This window comes from Mixophyes fleayi, chromosome 10, assembly GCF_038048845.1.
Source record: "Mixophyes fleayi isolate aMixFle1 chromosome 10, aMixFle1.hap1, whole genome shotgun sequence".
NCBI classification, from domain to species: domain Eukaryota; kingdom Metazoa; phylum Chordata; class Amphibia; order Anura; family Limnodynastidae; genus Mixophyes; species Mixophyes fleayi.
Window position 1 is genome coordinate 78174292 of NC_134411.1, and position 6072 is coordinate 78180363.

Sequence of the window (6072 nt, forward strand, 5' to 3'; positions counted from 1 at the left end):
GACACATTCCAAAATAAAATGGAAAATATTTCATGAATTAAATCTAGAAACCAACCATGAATAAAAGAATGATGTACGGGCTAAAAATCACGAAATCACGTCATTTTGGCCCCGCCCCCATGGGGTAATGACGGGAATCGCGGCGTTTGGGATCTAATTCTGCCCACTTCAGTAGGAAGTGGGGCACTTCCTAGTGAAGTGGGCAGAATTCGGGAGATTGCCACACTCGCCCGGGAGTCCGGGAGACTCTCGCAAAATGCGGGAGTCTCCTGGACATTCCGGGAGAGTTGGCAAGTATGATGTAACCTTGTAATATAATCTCAATGTGTGCTTTGCTAGATGACATGAGTCTGAACCTATGCAAGTGTCAATAATCTTTTGAAACAAGCCAGGCCCTGGATATATAAGTATCTTGGAGGAGTTTGAAGCCCCAAAGTTGTAAACCATATAGCCACTCAAGCAGACCAGAGGTTAGAGATTCTCTGAGGTGCCCAAACATATATGTTAGTGATAAATAATTTACTTTGGAAAGCTCTGTGTCATTTTGAGAATCAATCTGACTTAATTGAAAATGTAATTCCTAAGGTGGGTTGAAGAGTCTTTAAGAAGGGTTTAAAATCGTCTGCTTTAGACATAACATTGTGCATTTCCATGAAGGGGTCTATCAAGACTGAACTGTCCCATTTTTCTCAATTGTGTTTCCTCACACACGCTGTGACAGGCCCGGGCCTTATATTGGGAATATAGTGCCAACCCAGGCTGTCCTCAGTGAGCCAATTGAACACCCGTGGCCCACTCTGTTTTTAAATGCCGCCCGGTGGCCAGATCTGTTTTTGTTGTGGTGTCCGGAGAGGGAGGTGGAGGCAGCTCACAGGAAGTGTGAAACAGCTGTGGACCCTGTGACATCAAAAAAGAGTGGAAGGGGTTAAAAAGAGGAGGGTCAGGACCTTTTCTAAAATCAGGAGGGAGACTCTCCCTGTTTGCTAACTATTATTCCAGCAACTCTTCAACACAGTCTGAATGGCACCTTTACCGCAGGTGGGAGACCACTAATGTCATGCTCTACTTCCACCCCTGTTACCACCCAAACTCTTCTCACCACCAATCACAGGACAATGAGCGGGGGGAGGTGGCCAGAATCTGGTGTCTTGTGAAAAGGGACAAAATGGAGCTGTCTGGGGGAAGGGGTGTTGTTCTTGGAAAATCTTTAGAGAGCAAGGACTTTGACTGATTGAGAACAACTGTATTCTCTCAGGGTCTGAAAGGAATGATTGAAGCAGAAGCTTCTTGACACAGATCGGACAGTGTACCTCTAGGACTGATTCTGTTACCACTCCATCAGGAGACGCTCGCAGATTATGGGGAATTGGTGAGCCTACATCGGTAGGGAGACTAATACCCAGGGTTCCATCAAGCTGGTGAAGAGTTGACCGAGCGGCGGGGATCAGCAATATACTCTGACCCACCTTACGGATCAGAAACCCTGGCCCACTTGGATTGTGAGCTGTGGATTTTTATACCAGGAGTTTGGGCCTGCTAGGACTCTGTGCTGGGAGGTAACCTACTGGGGACTTTGTTGGGGAGCTTTTACTCGCACTGGTGATTTTCTGACACTTGTTATATTTGGTGGGGGAACAAGTTTCTCCTCGGGGTGCACTGTTGAATTTTACTAAGTGTGTGCACTTTGTTTAATAAAAGGGATTATTATCTCTTTCCTGTCTCCTTACCTGTGTGGCCTGTGAACCTAGTGAGCTTTGGTTCCAATCCTGGTATCCTCACACACGCCAAGTCTTAACTAGTAAGTAGTGACTCTGGTTTTATTTCCTATTTTATTTTCTGAAACTTACTTGGGCAACTTATCGTATGTCTTGTCATTAACTTTTTGTAGCTAAGCCTTGGAAACATTTTTTGGATTAAAATACATTTAATATATCATATCCTCTGTGATTATTTGTGAACTTATGAAGCCCAGGGAGGCTAATGCTACATATGTATGTTATTTAAGTGGTTTTGGTGAACATTAATAAATCCTTCGTGGTGGCAGAAAAGGTGTATTCATTGTTAAGTGACTAAGGTGATGCCAGTCACGGCCAGCTATTCAGATTGCTGTATCTGAGACAGGCTGGGCGTTCGTGACAGTCATGTTTCTTTAGAATTAAGAAACGTATTATGAGTATTCAAACTAGCCTAGATTCACTATGTAAGTCACAAAACACACTCTACGTTTCCTTTGAAAATGACAGAACATTTCTAGCCTGAAACAATGAAACAAAGAAATACATGTGCAATACATAATAGGATTCAGCTGAGAGGACAGTTCTCATATCAGTGTATATTACTTTCTGTATATAAGCCTCATAAATAACAGGAGTTGAACTTAATGTGAACATCTTGAAAATAATACTTCTGTTCCATATTCTCTACATATTAAATAATGTACCCAACATAGTTGCCTATACTCCCTCAATGTCCGGGGGAACTCCCGAATGTCTGGGAGTTCCCCTGGACTCCCGGGAGTGCAGGGCAACCTCCCGAATCCTGTCATTTCCTTAGTGAATTGTGTCATCCTGGCCCCGCCCCCTGCTGCAATAGGCCGAAAATCGTATCATTTTGCAGAGGGGTGGTGCCTAATGGCGCAATTTCTGGTGGCCACGCCCCCACAGCATGTCACTGAGATCTCCCTTCCCAGAGGGGTTATCTTAAAAAAGTAGGCAAGTATGGTATACAATTATGCATAATCCGTTAGACAAATACAAATTTCATACAGACACCAACAACCATGTTCTCTACAGAAATTCCTTTGACTTATTTAACAAATTAAGGTCTGGCAATTAAGACATTCTTCCACATTCCCATCATTTTAGCCTTTTTCATTTTAACTTCATTAATACATATAGTAATTAGGCCAGCTACTGATGTGTAATTTTACCTATTCTTTAAATCAAAGTACATGATAAGTCTTACAATTTTCTGTTGTCAGCTGACCAGTGAAGTGGGTGCATTGGTCTGGGTTGATGATCAGTGGTAGCCCAACTCCAGCGTTCCTGTACTTCTTGTAGCTATCTCCATGAAATCTAACCCGGCTGTTTGTGACCTCTCTTCTGCCTGTCGTTTAGTATTGTTTATGCTCCTGGATGTTGCTGACTCTGCTTGTTCTGATACTTCTGTTTTCTGACTTGGTATTCTACAGCCTGTTTGTGCACCAGTTTTGGCTACGTTGATCAGTATCTTGTTGCAGTTTGATACCAGCTCGTCACACCTGGAGGCAACACAGAGCTGTGAACCCACCAGCAGTGAAACCCAAACCTCCTTGTGGGGGTCCCTGGTGAAAACCAGGGGTTCGCTAGACTCCGTGTCTCTGTTACTGTCAGTGCTAATTTAGGTTGGGGAAAGAGAATCCACTGTATCCGCTAGAACTGTAACAAACACCAAGGTTCCCAGGTTCTTCTTTCTGCACAAAGTTCCAGAGACAGAGGGAATAGATGCTCTGGCAGCTCATTGGACATCTTCCCTCTATTTTTTTTTAAATCAGGTACTTTTTTATTGAGTTTTAGTACATATAACAAAAAAAAGCGACAAAACAAACATTACTTAACCTATGTCAGCCGTTTAGCAAAGCTCTAAGGTTACCCTGGTGAGATCAATGCGAGTAAAGGCATAGATGTAAAATATATACGTAGTACAGAATAATATATAGAGGAAATGAAGCAAGTTCAGATTCAACAGAACAGATACCTACAAACATATTTGAATGTATAAATATCCTGCATAAAATCTTGTAAGAAAATTCGCATAAAGTAGCAAAGTTTATCAACACCTAAATAATGGAATTAAATTAATTTAAATTTAGTCCAGACCAGACCAAGCGGGGCTCTTACATTTAACTATCCAACATCCTGGGCCACCCTTCTTTTTCTATGCTTGGATTCGTACCAAGATGACCAAAGTTCATGATATTTGTGTTCGTCCCTTCGCAAAGTATATGTGTATCTCTCGTGGTCCATGGTCTCGTTTACCAAAGCCCTCCAACTATGGAAATCTGGTTTTGCATTTGCAAGCCAATTACGCGCTATGACAACTTTTGCCAAGGTAAGTGCTATGAAGACAAATTTATAAAGGGGCACAGTTAGTTTATCCTCTAGTGATATCCCGAATAGACATACTTTAGGTTCCAAAGGAGGAATACCGGGTACCACCCCAACAATACATTTCCTTTTTTTTCCCCAGAAGGCATGGACTACCTGACATTCCCAAAGCAGATGCCAGAAATCACATCTTGGCTGAGAGTATTTAGGGCAGTCAGCGTTCCGAGCCCCATCAATTGTTGCCATAGACATTGGAGTGTGATATACCCTATGCAAAATATAAAAGTGAATTTGTTGAAAAAACACCGAAGATGTGGCAAGTTTGATGCTTTTTAGGATATCATACCACTCCTCCTCATCAATTGTACCAATATTGGATTCCCATTTTACCTTGAGAGGTAATAAACTATTACATGTCTGACGATGATTAAGCTCCGCATAAACAGAAGAGATAACTCTGCGACCCTTTATACTCTCAAGCAGAGATCTAGCAGGGGCAATAGCCAATATAGGGGGGGGGGGGTGTTCCCAAACTGAGACTGAGTAGCATGTCTAATTTGCAAATATCAAAAGAAAGCCCTCTGAGAGATCTGGAAATCTCTTTTAAATTATTCAAATGATTTTAACAGATTTGTATCATAGAGCTGACCCAACTTAGACACCCCCAAACGCAGCCAGAAACAGTCCCCACTCAATTTTCGTAATTCAGGTAGAGCGTCGTTATACTAGATCGGAGTATCTGCATCCACACCTTTCCCCCCAAGGATTTTATGTGCCGTATTCCAGATCCTAATGGCTTGTGTAATGATAGGAGCGTCTGTTTTACAAGTCCATCCCATCAACAGCACCTGCAGTGGGATGAACTGGGGCCCCGCCCGCTCACTAATAAAGCCCAACAAGGAGCCGTCATTATATCCACTCATCCATTCAATCAGATGTGACAACTGAGCTGCCATATAGTATAATCTGAGGTTAGGCAGCGCCAAGCCAACATCAAACTTGGATTTACATAAAGTACTAAGTTTTATTCTAGCCCTTTTGTCACCCCAGACAAATGAAGAAAGTATTGAGTTTATGACTTGAAAATTTTTGTTAGGGATATAAATGGGAGAATGTTGCAACACGTAAAGGTATTTAGGTTGCATTATCATTTTAAAGAGATTAATCCTTCCAGTCACAGTCAATGGCAGGCGCCTCCAAGTGTGGGACCTAAGTTTAAAGTAGTCAGTAATAGGATCAACATTTAATTTAACATAGTCAGCTGGCTAAGAGGAGACCCAGATACCGAGGTATTTGAACCAGAGAGTCCATTTAAGAGGGTAACTCTGTGTAGACTGGGCTGGGAGACCATGTACTGGAAAAATGATAGATTTATCCCAGTTAATTTTAACTCCTGAGTAATGGCCATAATTATCAACAGTCTCCAATAAGTTATTGAGGGAACCATCCACCTGAAACAACAGCATGTCATCCGCGTATAGAGCAATAGTATCTGTAGCCTCCCCAGCAGAGAGACCCCGTATACCCGGATGGGCGCGAATCAAACATGCTAATGGTTCAATAGCTATGGCGAATAGAGCCGGAGATAAAGCACACCCTTGACGGGTGCCTCTACCCAAATCAAACGGGGCTGAGGTATATCCATTCACACACACCCGCGCTAAAGGGGCACTATACAACAGTTGAAGCCAGCGGATGAATGTCGTTCCAAAGCCAAACCTATTCAAAACCTCCCACAGATAAACCCACTCCACCGAATCGAAGGCCTTGGCAGCATCCAGAGATACCACTGCAGTCCTCAGCTCAGCAATGTGAGCCATCTGCAGATGTGTGAACAAACGCCTCAAATTAATCGTAGTCGATCTACCTGGCATAAATCCCATCTGATCTCGATGAATAATTTCAGTAATAACCGAATTAAGTCTTATGGCCAAAATTTTAGCAAGGATTTTAACATCAGAACCCAATAGAAAAATTGGACGATATG